The sequence below is a fragment of the Pongo abelii genome, chromosome 22 (assembly GCF_028885655.2).
Source record: "Pongo abelii isolate AG06213 chromosome 22, NHGRI_mPonAbe1-v2.0_pri, whole genome shotgun sequence".
Classification (NCBI taxonomy): Eukaryota; Metazoa; Chordata; class Mammalia; order Primates; family Hominidae; genus Pongo; species Pongo abelii.
The window spans coordinates 35,296,082-35,309,813 of NC_072007.2; the positions used below are offsets into that span (position 1 = coordinate 35,296,082).

General features: G+C 39.1%; 1 long non-coding RNA gene across 1 annotated transcript; it reads left to right on the forward strand.

The window, feature by feature from the left end:
* The first annotated feature begins 7,038 nt into the window (after positions 1 to 7,038).
* LOC129052432 (uncharacterized) lies at positions 7,039 to 10,584 on the forward strand. The gene is made up of 3 exons (XR_008517462.2): positions 7,039 to 7,233; positions 8,877 to 8,978; positions 10,388 to 10,584. It is a non-coding gene; the product is annotated as an uncharacterized LOC129052432 (long non-coding RNA).
* The last annotated feature ends 3,148 nt before the right edge of the window (positions 10,585 to 13,732 follow it).

Genomic DNA, 13,732 nt, shown 5'->3' on the forward strand with positions numbered 1-13,732 from the left:
CTGCCTTAAGGGCTTAGCTTCCTGTTTTCTTAAGGGAGTTATAATTCCTTAAGAGATGCCATTATGGGGTATATACCCCCCAAAATATAAATTGTTCTACATAAAGACACATGCATGCATATACTCCTTGCAGCACTGTTTACAACAGTAACAACATGGAGTCAACCTAAATGCCTATCAACAGTAGACTAGATAATCACATGGGTGTGGTGGCTAACACCTGTAATCCCAGCACTTTGGGAGGCTGAGGCAGGTGGATCATCTGAGTTCAGGAGTTCAAGAGCAGTTTGACCAACATGGCGAAACCCCATCTCTACTAAAAATACAAAATAATCTGGGTGTGGTGGCATATGCCTGTAACCCCAGCTACTTGGGAGGCTGAGGCAGGAGAACCACTTGAACCCAGGAGAGAGAAGTTGCAGTAAGTTGAGAGTGCACCATTGCACTCCAGCCTGAGCAACAAGAATAAAAAAAAAAAAAAAAAAGAAAAACAGTAGACTGGATAAAGAAAATGTGATATATATGCTCCATGAAATACTACATGGTGATAAAAAATGAGATCATGTTCTTTGCAACAACATGAATGAATCTGGAGGCAATTATATTAAGTGAACTAATGCAGAAACAGAAAACTAAATATCACATGTTTTCACTCATAAGTGGGAGCTAAACATTGAATACACATGGACACAAGAAAAGAACAACAGACACTGGGGCCTACTTGCAGGTGGAAGGTGGGAGGAGGGTGTGGATTGAAAAACTACCTATCAGATACTATGCTTATTACCTGGTTGACAAAATCATCTGCACAGCATACCCCTGCACCATGCAATTTATTTATATAACAAACCTCCACATGTACCCCTGAAGCTAAAATAAAAGTTGGGAAGGAAATTAAAAAAAAAAAGAAAGACAAAGAAATTTCCAGGGGAAAAAAGAGAGATGAGTATGAAAGAGTTTATTTTAAAAATTATTATTCTAATATGTATTAGTCCGTTTTCACGGTGTTGATAAAGACATACCCAAGACTGGGCAATTTACAAAAGAAAGAGGTTTACTTGGACTTACAGTTCCACGTGTCTGGGGAAGCCTCACAATCATGGCAGAAGGCAAGGAGGTGCAAGTCACGTCTTACATGGATGGCATCAGGCTAAGAGAGAACTTGTGCAGGGGAACTCCTATTTTTAAAACCATCAGATCTCATGAGACTTATTCACTATCATGAGAACAGCATGAGAAAGACTTGCCCCATGATTCAATTATCTCTCACTGGGTCCCTACCACAACACATGGGAATTCAAGATGAGATTTGGGTGGAGACACAGGCAAACCAAATCACAATGTTTTGCAGAAATCTAGGAAATTTAAGATTTTTCCTCTAGTGTTAGATTTGAAGATTTTTCAGTTTAAGGATAAGGTCATGAGACAATATAGTTCTAGAGTTGTCCCCAGATAGAGAGCAAAGGTTATGAACTAATGAACGCCTCCTATTTTGATAAAATCTCTTCAACCTCACTTCTCTTGTCAAACAGTGAACTGGGGTATTGTATTAAGATGAAGATGAAAATGTGAAATTGAGACACCACTGTAAATTGTGTGCTTAGAAAGCCTATGAAAGCTTCATTCATTGAGTGCAACTTGGACTAGAATGTTGCTTGACACCCATAGCATGAGGCAACACCCTGTAGCCAATGAAATCTAAATATGATGTCAAATTGTCTCTGCTCTCTCCAGTTTTTAGTTATATCAGGATTTCAAAAAGGTTATAAGTTCCAAGAGGAAATTTTTAATAATCTTAAAAGTAATAATATCTTAAAAGTACAATATCTTAAAATAATATTTTAAGTAATTTACTTAAAAGTAAAGTGAGATATTATTTAATATTATTTAATTCTCGAGAGGCTTTTTAAGAGATGTTATTTATTTAATTCTTAGAGTAACTCTAAGAATTAAATATGAAAATGCTAAAACAGGTGGTGATATGATTTGGCTTTGTGTTCCTACCCAAATCTCATCTTGTAAGTCTCATAATTCTTATAATTCCCACATGTTGTGGGAGGGACCCGGTGGGAGATAATTGAATAATGGAAGCAGGTCTTTCCTGTGTTGTTCTTGTAAGAGTGAATAAGTCTCACTAGGTCTAATGGTTTTAAAAAGAGGAGTTTCCCTGTACAAACTCTCTTATCTGCTGCCATGTGAGACAGGCCCTTCACCTTCTGCCATGATTGTAAGGCCTCCCCAGCCACATGGAACTATGAGTCCATTAAACCTCTTTTTCTTTTGTAAATTGTCCAGTCTCAGATGTGTCTTCATCAGCAGTGTGAAAACAGACTAATACAGTATATTGGTACCAGGAGTGGGGTGTTGCTGAAAAGATACCTGAAAATGTGGAAGCAACTTTGGAACTGTTCCAGAGGCTGGAACAGTTTGGAAGGCTCAGAAGAAGACAGGAAAATGTGGGAAAGTTTGGAACTCCCTAGAGACTTGTTGAATGGCTTTGACCAAAATGCTGATAATGATATAGACAATGAAATCCAGGCTAAGGAGGTCTCAGATGGAGATGAGGAACTTGTTGGGCACTGGAGCAAAGGTGACTCTTGTTATGTTTTAGCAAAGAGACTGGTGACATTTTGGCCGTGCCCTAGAGATTTGTGGAACTTTGAACTTGAGAGAGATGATTTAAGCTACCTGGTGGAAGACATTTCTAAGCAGCAAAGCATTCAAGAGGTGACTTGGGTGCTGTTAAAAGCATTCAGTTTCAAAGGCAAACAGAGCACAAATTTTAGAAAATTTTCAGCCTGACAATGCAATAGAAAGGAAAATTCCATTTTCTGAGGAGAAATTCAAGTTGGCTGCTGAAATTTGCATAAGTAACAAGGAGCCAAATATTAATCACGAAGACAATGGGGAAAATGTCTCCAGGGCATGTCAGAGACCTTTGTGGCAGCCCCTCCCATCACAAGCCTAGAGGCCTAGGAGGAAAACATGATTTCATAGGCTGGGCCCAGGGTATCCTTGCCATGTGCAGCCTAGAGACTTGGTACCCTGTGTCCCAGCCACTCCACCCATGGCTAAAAGGACCCAATGTAGAGCTCAGGCCATGGCTTTGGAGGGTACAAGCCCAAGCCTTGGCAGCTTCCACATGATGTTGAACCTGCAAGTGCACAGAAGTCAATGATTCAGGTTTGGGAACCTCTGCCTAGATTTCAAAGGATGTATGGAAATGCCTGGATGTCCAGGCAGAAGTTTGCTGTGGGGCAGGTTCCTCATGGAGAACCTGTGCTAGGGCAGTGTGGAAGGGAAATGTGGGGTCAGAGCCCCCACACAGAGTTCCTACTGGGACACTGCCTAGTGGAGCTGTGAAAAGAGGACCACCATCCTCTAAACCCCAGAATCGTAGATCCATGGATAGTTTGCACTGTACACCTGGAAAAGTGGCAGACACTCAATGCCAGCCCAAGAAAGCATCTGAGAGGAAGGCTGTACCCTGCAAAGCCACAGGGCCAGAGCTTCCCAAGACCATGGAGCCCACCTCTTGCATGAGCATGACCTGAATGTGAGACATGGAGTCAAAGGAGACCATTTTGGAGCTTCAAGATTTGATGGCCCTGCTGGATTTTTGATTTGCATCAGGCCTGTAGCCTCTTTGTTTTGGCAAATTTATCCCATGTGGAATGGCTTTATTTACCCAATGCTTGTACCCCCATTGTATCTAGGAAGTAACTAACTTGCTTCTGATTTTACAGACTCATAGGTGGAAGGAATTTGCCTTGTCTCAGATGAGACTTTGGACTGTGAACTTTTGAGTTAATGCTGAAATGAATTAAATCTTTGGGGGATTGTTAGGAAGGCATGACTGGTTTTGAAATGTGAGGACATGAAATTTGGGAGATGCCAGGGTGGAAAGATATGGTTTGGCTCTGTGTCCCCACCCAAATCTCATCTTGTAACTCCCATAATTCCCATGTGTTGTGGGAGGGACCAGATGAGAGATAACTGAATCACGGGGGTGGGTCTTTCTTGTGCTGTTCTCATGATAGTAAGTAAGTCTCACAAGATCTGATGGTTTTAAAAACTGGAGTTTCCCTTCACAAACTCTCTTCTCTTGTCTGCCGCCATGGGAGACATGCCTTTCAGCTTCCATCATGATTGTGAGGCCTCCCCAGCCACATGGAGCTGTAAGTCCTTTAAACCTCTTTCTTTTATAAATTGCCTAGTCTCAGGTATGTCATTATCAGCAGCGTGAAATAAACTAATACAGATGGTTATTATTGTTATTGTTATCTATTTCTTTTTTTAAGTCTAAGGTATCACTTTTTTGTCAGGTTTCAACTAGAGAAACAGAACCAGCAGGAAGTATATATTAAGAAATTTATTGCAAGGAATTGTCTTTCCTGATTTGAGAGTCTGGTTAGGCAAATTCAAAATCCATAGGGATGGCCATCAGAAAGTGGAGGCTGAAACTTTTGTGCAGGAGTTGAAGCTATAAATCCACAAACAGAATTCCTTCTGGTCCTGAAAAACCTCAGTTCTGCTCTTAAGGCCCTTCAACTGCTTGAATTCAGTTTACCCAGGTTATCTAAAATAATCACTTCAAATCAACTGATTATAAATATTACTCACATCTACAAAATACCTTCACAGCACCACCTACACTAGTGTTTGAATGAATGACTGGTAATGTATGTTTTGCAAGATGACACATAAAACTGACCATCATAATAAGATAACCATTATTAATGGCCTTAATAGTAAGATATTAAAAAGCAACCACAAAATAACTGTGACAAATAAAAATAAATATTTATTTTTTGCTACCCAATCTACAAGTTTGCTGGGTGACTTTCTTGGCTCACTTGATGTTGACTGACCTTGCCCATGATTCTGCACACAACAGACAGGCTGTAGCATGCTGCTGTAGTTTGGCCTTAAGTTGGAGTGACTCAGTTCTCCTTCATGTAGTCTCTCATCCTTCAGTAGGCTAACTCAGGACTTGTCCTTATGGTGGTGGCAGGGATTCAATGAAAGAGCAGGAGTGCACACAGCTATTACAGTCTTAGGTTTAATCACTGCTACCACATTCCATGGGCCAAAGAAAATCACTAAGATAGCCAAAATTCAAGACATGGGGAAGTTAATATTATCTCCCAATGGAGGGAGCTGCAAAGTCATGTTTTATGTGGCATGGATATAGAAGAACTAGAAAATTGAGACCATTTTTTACAATAAATCTACCAAATCTAACAAATAAAAAAATAAAAACATATAATGATTTATGGGTCATCTAATATGTTGTTTTAATAAAAATTTGATATCCTGCTCATACGAATGGGAAAAAGTTTTAACTTTCAGCTAATACAAAGTGGACTTAGACTGTCATCTAAATGTCACACCAGTTTGGAGTCAGTAACGTACAATGTCAATTATTATCCAGCATGATTTAGAAGACAGAATATGAAAGCCAAGAAGGCAGATCGTAAAATCAACTTGTAGTTCAGGCTTTGTATAACAGAGAGTTCAAATCGAAAAGGAGGTAAAGAATTGAGGCTAGGTGTGGTGGCTCATGCCTGTAATCCCAGCACTTTGGGAGGCCGAGGTGCGTGGATCACGAGGTCAGGAGATCGAGACCATCCTGGCTAACACGGTGAAACCCCATCTCTACTAAAAATGCAAAAAATTAGCCAGGCATGGTGGCAGGCGCCTGTAGTCCCAGCTACTCAGGAGGCTGAGGCAGGAGAATGGCGTGAACCTGGGAGGTAGAGCTTGCAGTGAGTCAAGATCGCGCCACTGCACTCCAGCCTGGGTGACAGAAAGAGACTCCATCTCAAAAAAAAAAAAAAAAAAACCAGAATTGAGTTCACACAAAAATGAGTTGAAATTATTAGGCATTAAGAAAAACTGACAGACGTTAATGAAATGGAAGAAGCCAAGGGACCAGAGATCAGAGTGTGGGTGAAATGTATGTATTGAGGCCAGCCCTGCCTTAGCCTTTGTGAGGCCTAGGGCCAGAGTATACATGATGATCCCCACACTAGATACCTACACATTTAAAAATTATAATGAAACCTAGCAAATTGTTATATAAAATATGTCTACTACTCATCTCTTGATTAACCTACCTTTATCACAATCCAGAAGGGCTGGAGGACCATACCGGAAGGAACAGCACAGGAAGGGCCAGCCCCAGTTCTCAGCCTGCCATCTTGTCTCCCAGCCTGACTTCATCTCACACCAACACATCTGGTCCATCCTGTGACTCAGCATGCAGTCTGAGAAGGAAGTACAGAGACTCCAAGTGGGCTTTTCCATTTGGCCCCATGAAAGCCTCAGCCCATCAGAAGGCTTGTAGCCAGAGGAGAAGCAGAGACGGGTTTTTTATAAAGGTAAACTTTTTGCCTTGGACTAAGAGGTAGTATTGTAGTAACAAGGATTTGAAGAACAGAAATCTGTGGAATTTAAAATCTAATCTCCCAAATAATTAAAGCGAACCATAAAATATATGTTCAATGTACTTGGTTGCTGAAGTAAAAATAAGATAATATTAAGATTGAGGCAAATCAAGACACTGGATAAAGCAGGCCTGCAGGTGAACAAACTTCGGGATACTGAAGTGCCCTGGGCAAGAGCCAGAGAGCTAGAGTAAGGGAGACCCTGACATATCAAGTGTCAAAGACTATGATGAATGAAAGAAACAGTGAGGTTCAAGAGAGGGCAGAATGAGTAGAAATGATGACATGAAAATCCTGTATCACCAAATGGCGGACTTTAGCACAGTTGGATTTGGGAGAACATGGACATGGAATCACTTGGAAGACACGCGAAGAGCAAGAAAAAGACTGTTGATACCGCCTCCTACTGTTATCAAGAGCACTTCATGTGAAAACAAGCGTCCGTTATTTAAAGGCTGGGGAAGAACCAAGTTTCAGATTATAAAGAAGGTAAAGGAAGCAATGAGAGTGAAGCAATAGGAAGAGGTAACTTTCCAACGCTCTGTGGTAATGGAACCATGACCACATTCCGCACTGTTCCATCACCAGGGCCACACACAGTGCCCAGCACACTGTATGCGCCTCATTAAAATGGCTGAATTTATGCACTACATTTGACAGAAGAAAATCTTTCTAACAGTGGTTCTTTCCAAGGAACACATAAAATATTATAAAGAATTGCATAGACCTTCAGAAATGGGATCACATAAAGCATTAGATGGCTTTTCAGTTCTGTTCCAAAACTGTGAGTCTACCATGCTGGTTAGGGTACCTGAGTTTCAGTGCCCCAATATTTATAACACAAATGTAAATTACACATGAAACACACACCCCTACAAACACTGCACAAGATTTTTTAAGTTATTATGTCCATAACTTAAAGCTGAAAAGTCCAGCTATCTATAGGTTATAAATATCACAGAGCTCCACTGTGATTTTAATATTTAGAGAAAAAAGTCAAAAAGAATGTGACCATCTCCTAATGAATGCAATTACTAAAAATATCATCAATTAGAAATGATTTTCACATCAACAGAGCAGTCATAACAGTGTTTTTGAAACTACAGGTGGCAGCCCATTAGCTGGTCATGAGCAGAATGTTTTAATGAAATAAAAAATGTAAAACACATCTCACGTTGTACATAACGATTGCTTGATTAAACTCATCTTGGTTATGTATCATAGATATTGAAGTATTTTTAAATGCTTTATTATTTGTTATGTATTTATTTATTGCTCAAACATTTACAGAGTACCTCCTGTGCTAACATTTGAAGGTAAAATTCATTTTAAAAGACATGCAAAGTTTCTTTAGAGCTCATCATTGAATGGCAACAGCAGATAATTATACAAGCAAAGAAGCATGAAAATTGAAAAGTATAAGTTGTCAAGGGAGGTCATAAGTAACTCAAGGGGTAAGGAAGAAGCACTTTAGAAAAAGTATGGATTAAGATGATACTTAAAGAATGAGTGAGGGTGAGCTTAGTGATCAGTCAGGCTAGTATATTCTATACAGGAGAATAGCAAGAGGCAAGAAAGAAAATATCATGTTAATAAACTGAAAGGAATCCAACCAACTTAGAGCATAGAGTGTGAGAAGGTTAATAACTGGAAGTGAGGATGGGAGGGTAGGCACGGGTCAAATTGTACATGGCCTTATGAACCATATACAGCAATTTAACCTTAAAGCAGGACACTTGGAAACCTATGAAAGATTATAACCTGGTTGGTAACATGATCAAATTTTAATCTCAGCAGAGTAGAAAATATAAAAAGGAAGGAGTAAGACAGGAGATTAAGTGACAAGTCAGGAGGCATCTATCCAAGTGAGAGGTGTCAATGAGTTGGCCCAGGGTGGTGAGTGAGGATGAGGAAGTATCATTTAATTGGATGTTGGCACCAGAGCCCATGACTCTTGCCCACTAAGGTTGGAATAGGGGAAAAGGAGCCCATCTGTGGTATAATGAATCTGTTCAGCCCAGGTATCAGTCAACTTTGTAGGGCTTAACAGACATCTAAGTGTTATGGCCATGGGGCAGATAAATAAAAGGCCCAGACACCAGCAGAGAGGTCTGCCATGTAGATACTAATATGCTCAAGCCCTTAATGAATAAATAGTAACTGGACATTTTCAGGGTTCAAATAACCATGAGAAGACAAAATTGGCCCTAACTGAAAGCTTAAGCATTATGAATTTTGGTCATATTCACTTAGTATCTGCAAATGAAACACATAGATATTAAAACCTACCTAGTTACATAAATGGAGAAAATAATGCAATACCATAACTATAGAGAAGAAATAACAAAGAGGTGCTTTATAATGCTTCAGTATGCAAATGCACATTTTTAAGAAAATAATACTGAATAATATTTATTCTCTACATAGGACATGGTGAGCACGGCATCTACAGACTTAATAAATCATGGTTTATAAATGATTTTGATTCCACAAGGAACATCGCCTCTGGGGACATAACTTTTCAAAATGGTAAGAAATTCTTGAGTAAACTTCTTAATTATACCATATACACTCTTCGTCAAGTACCACAGTTGTTTCAATCCTGGAATTTCAGGGCATATGAAAATGACACAAGCAAAACAAAAAAAATGCTTTGTTTATATTTAAAACAAAAAGGTCACTTATTTATAATTAGGTTCAGCATCCCTTTCCCTGTCACTTACGTGTATATCAGGCAGGACATTTGAAAGTTACATGAAACCTGGGCAAGTTCTTCACTGTACCAGTCTCTACAAGGGTTTTGAAAGATGTTTCATATCTCTGACCCATTCTTGTTAATAAAGCTGATAGCCCAACACCTCAAATGTTGCAACAACTAAAAGCACTACATTTCTAAAATATTCCATAGGAAGTGTTGAAGTGAACTAAATATGGCCTGAGAAGGACTCCGTACTTCTGTAGTTGAGTCCTTTTGGAGGAACTGCAACCTAGCTTAATAGGTAGATAAGATTGAAAACCTAATTTAGGAGTATGTGTGTGTAGCAATAGCTGAGACTTGGCCAATCCCAGTGGCGATATTTCAACCATTCATACACTGCTGAGTGTTCAAACTGTGTTCAAATAAGGCAAATGCCAACCTGTAACCAATCCAGCTGTTCTGTACCTCACTTCCAATTCCTATACGTCATTTCCCTTTTTTTGTCTGTAATTCTTCTTCCACCACATGGCTGTGCTGAAGTCTCTGTGAATCTGCTGTGAATCTGCTGTGGGCTGCCTGATTCACGAATCGTTCATTGCTCAATTAAACTCCTTTAAATTTAATTCAGCTGCAGTTTTTCTTTTATCAGGAGAAACTCCAATGCTGATTTAGAACAGAAAATAGAAGCATGGAGATTTCTCAGGAAACAGAACAAATAACCAGAATGATAGGATGGGGAAAAAAAATCCCTAAATTTAGTACAACTTTTTTTTTTTTTTTTTGAGACAGAGTTTCGCTCTGTCGCTCAGGCTAGAGTGCAATGGTGCAATCTCAGCTCAGTGCAACCTCCACTTCCCGGATTCAAGCTATTCTCCTGCCTCAGCCTCCTGAGTACCTGGAACTACAAGTGCCCACCATCATGCCTAGCTAATTTTTGTATTTTTAGTAGAGACAGGGTTTCACCATGTTGGCCAGACTGGTCTCGAACTCCTGACCTCAGGTAATCCGCTGGCCTCAGCCTCCCGAAGTGCAACTATCTCATTTTTTATCTGACACCAAAGGAGCACTTAACAGCACTAAATCTGGCAACATGTTGATCATGGAGAGCTGTTAAGAGACCGTTTGTAGGAACACAGGACTGATTTCTGGGAGCTGAAGAATGATAATGCAAACACAAGTTCCAGGGATCGGCCAGATGCAAGCACAGGTGTATTAACTTAATTTGATGTTTGTTTTGTAGGCTGCTTTGTTTCATGCCTTAGATGAGAAAGACTTGAGCATGTATAAATGAAGCAAGGCATGAGTGGACAGAGAGAAGTTAAATATGCAGAAGAGAGTTAAGTGTTTTTTACCTGACAAAGAGAAAGATGGAGGAACCCTTTTCACAGTGGGATTTGCTCCATGCTGCCCAAGGGAAAATCTGATTTACATGTAGATGCAAGTAAGTTCTTGGTTTTGGCACCAGGAGACTCAGAGGTTGTCTTCCATAGGCTGGCATTTCCCCAGTGATGTCAGAGAGGCTGGTATCGAAGAGAACCAGACAGGAAGTGGAAGTATCTGAAATATAAAAAGAGAGCATGTTTGAAGTAGTTGTGGTGGATAATGGGAAAAGCTGCACAGACAAATTTTATTTTTAAAATGGGGGGTAGATAGCTATCTAAACTGATATGTAGCATTTATTAGAAGATTTTTATACATGTTGAATATTGAAGATAATGTTCTGAAAAACATACAGTTCCAGTAAAGGAACATAAAATAATATTTCCTGACAACTTTGAGGGAAAGATTGGTTAATGCCACAGGAATTGCTCAGATGTTGGAGAAGAACATGGACTACAACAGAGGAGCCATTTTCTCTGTGTAAAACAAAATGCTTCTTGCTTGCTTTCTTTTTTCTTTCTTTTTTTTGAGACTGACTCTTGCTCTGGGGCCCAAGCTGGAGTGCAATGGTGCAATTTCGGCTCACTGCAACATCCACCTCCCAGGTTCAAGTGATTCTTCTGCCTCAGGCTCCTGAGTAGCTGGGACTACAGGTGTGTGTAACACTTCCAACTAATTTTTGTATTTTTAGTATAGGTGGAGTTTCACCATGTTTGCCTGGCTGGTCTCAAAATCCTGACCTCAGATGATCCACCCACCTCAGCCTCCCAAAGTGCTGGGATTACAAGTGTGAGCCACCACTCTCAGTCACTTCTTGCTTTCAAAGCAAGAACTTAGCACCTGCTTTAAACCTACACACTGTATATTCAGTCAGGTAATAAGTCACTAATAAGGTTTAGTCCTTCTATCTATTTGTACCTATCATTGTAAGTTGTTTCAAGATGCCCTCAAAAAGAGAAAGAAAATACTCAGACCACTTTGCAAGAGGTCGAGTTTTAGAAGTTCCACACAAAGTTAACCAAATGGACTGCATTATGTTTGCAAAAGACTTCCAGTATTAATAAAATATAACATCATTATAAGTAAAGATTCCTACTGGAATTATATCAGGAACACAGAGAGGCTACCTCTTTGTTTTGTTGCAGAAATGAGGGAAGAAATCAAGAGGAGGAAAGGAATTATAACCCAGTGCCATCTGAAGGGTGATTATTTCAAGGCTTCTGAAATAATTCAAGAGCTTAAGTACTTCCTCCTTTTTGGAAACCTGAGTAGTTGTAGTTTAAACCTTCATTCTTTCCCTAGTAGAGATGAGGAATTAGTAGCTCTGGAAAACTGGATTTAAGAAACATTTAGATACTTATTTGGTGCTGTGGGGGCACTAAAATGAAAAGCCACAAAACAGCTCACCAGCAAGCTCTGGAGAATGACTCATTTGTATGTAGTTGGGATACAAACAGGGATCACAGCATAGGGGCTGAAAGCATCAACCCTTGACTCATATCTAGAATTTAATTCTGGTCTTATGATTTATTAACCGTGTCACTAATTTTGCATAAGTTACTCTTCCAGGCTTTAGTTCTCTTTTCTGTCAGTACATGTGAGAAACTACAAAGTGTCTATAATGATGCTTATGACGCATGAAATGAGTAACAAATGGAAAATGGAAGCTATTGTCAAGTGATGTGGAGGTCAATTTAAACCGAAAGGTGTTAAAGTATAGAGAAAAAGGCCTTTATTTTCCCCAACCCTCACTTTTATTTCAAGCCAGATTCAAAATCCAAAGTCATCTTCAAACCAAAACCTTCCAGGAAAATAAGTTTATAAGTTACAAGTTGTCAGTATGACGACATCGAAAATGTTTCCCTTGGCGAAGGTCATCTGTGGAGAGAGGCTTTCATTTTGGGAGCTACATATATAATAGATTTTGCTATCAGAAAATTCCCCACCTCCAAACATCTAAATTACATCAGCTATAATCTGATTACTCTTGAATTTACTTCAACAGCACCAAAAATCATGTTCTATCTTTAGGGCTTATATCACTGCCATGACAAATACCACTGAAAATAATAATAATTGTTCCTCTGGGCTTCGCAACCCTCTTACAACAGCTGTTTTTGGGTTAATGACCCAATATGAAACATTCCATTCTAAATAAACCCATAAAAATACATTTACCACCTCAGCAAACCTTTAAAATGCATGGGCCCTGATTTAAAACACCAAAATAAAGAGTAATGTTTAGTTTTCTTTAACCTCTAACTTAATAACCCTGAGTATATCTGGAGTATATTTTACATAGCTTCTAATTTTATCAAGCTTTATGTAAAACCTAAGCAACTTATAACTCTTTGTCATCCTATACTCTTAGTTGATGTTAAGAAAAGCACAAAATTTGTGGGTGTTGAGTCAAATTAAGATCGTATAAAACTAATGGGTCTATTACATATTATAAAAATTATCTTTAAAACCTCTTGCTACAGACAGGAATTATAACCCTCATTTTATTCCAGAGACCTAAGGTCCCAGAAGCAGTGAATGACAGAGCTAGAATGTAGGTCTGATTCCTTTAGACTTTTCACTTCCCCCAATCCCTCTCTCAGTCAGGAATATAAGGGCCCACCAGTCCCAATATTTCTCTGCTAGGATTTTAAAAAAAAAATCTATGAAAGAACAAGATGTCTCAGAAAAAACAGGACTCACCTCACTCTACCTTTGACCTACCCTCCTTCAAGGCTCTCTCGTCCAGCGTTCATATGCTCCTACCCCCAGAATGGGAGAAAACAGCAGTACCTTTGAAACTCTTAATAATATTCATAGCTGCCATTCCTGACATATGTGGAAGCCAGACTATGTCTATAATAAGTATAGCAAATTGCATAATAATATATATGTATAATATCAATTTTGGAAGAAAAAGTGTTTGTGTGTATTATTTGTACAAGCACAGGGAAAAATCTAAGAGATTTTAAAGTGTAGTTGCTGCAGAAAAAATAAAATTTGCAATGGGAGGAGACCCTAATTTTTTACTTTATGCAATTCAAACATAAGTTGTTTTTATAAGAAATGCATATCACTTTCATAATAAAAGAAAAATAACCAAAAGAAGTAATGGTGTAAAAATCTGGATCGTGGCTATCTTTGGGGGGAATGAGAGATTGGAGTAATATTTGAGAAGGGTCATGAGGAGAGCTTGTGTGGGTAA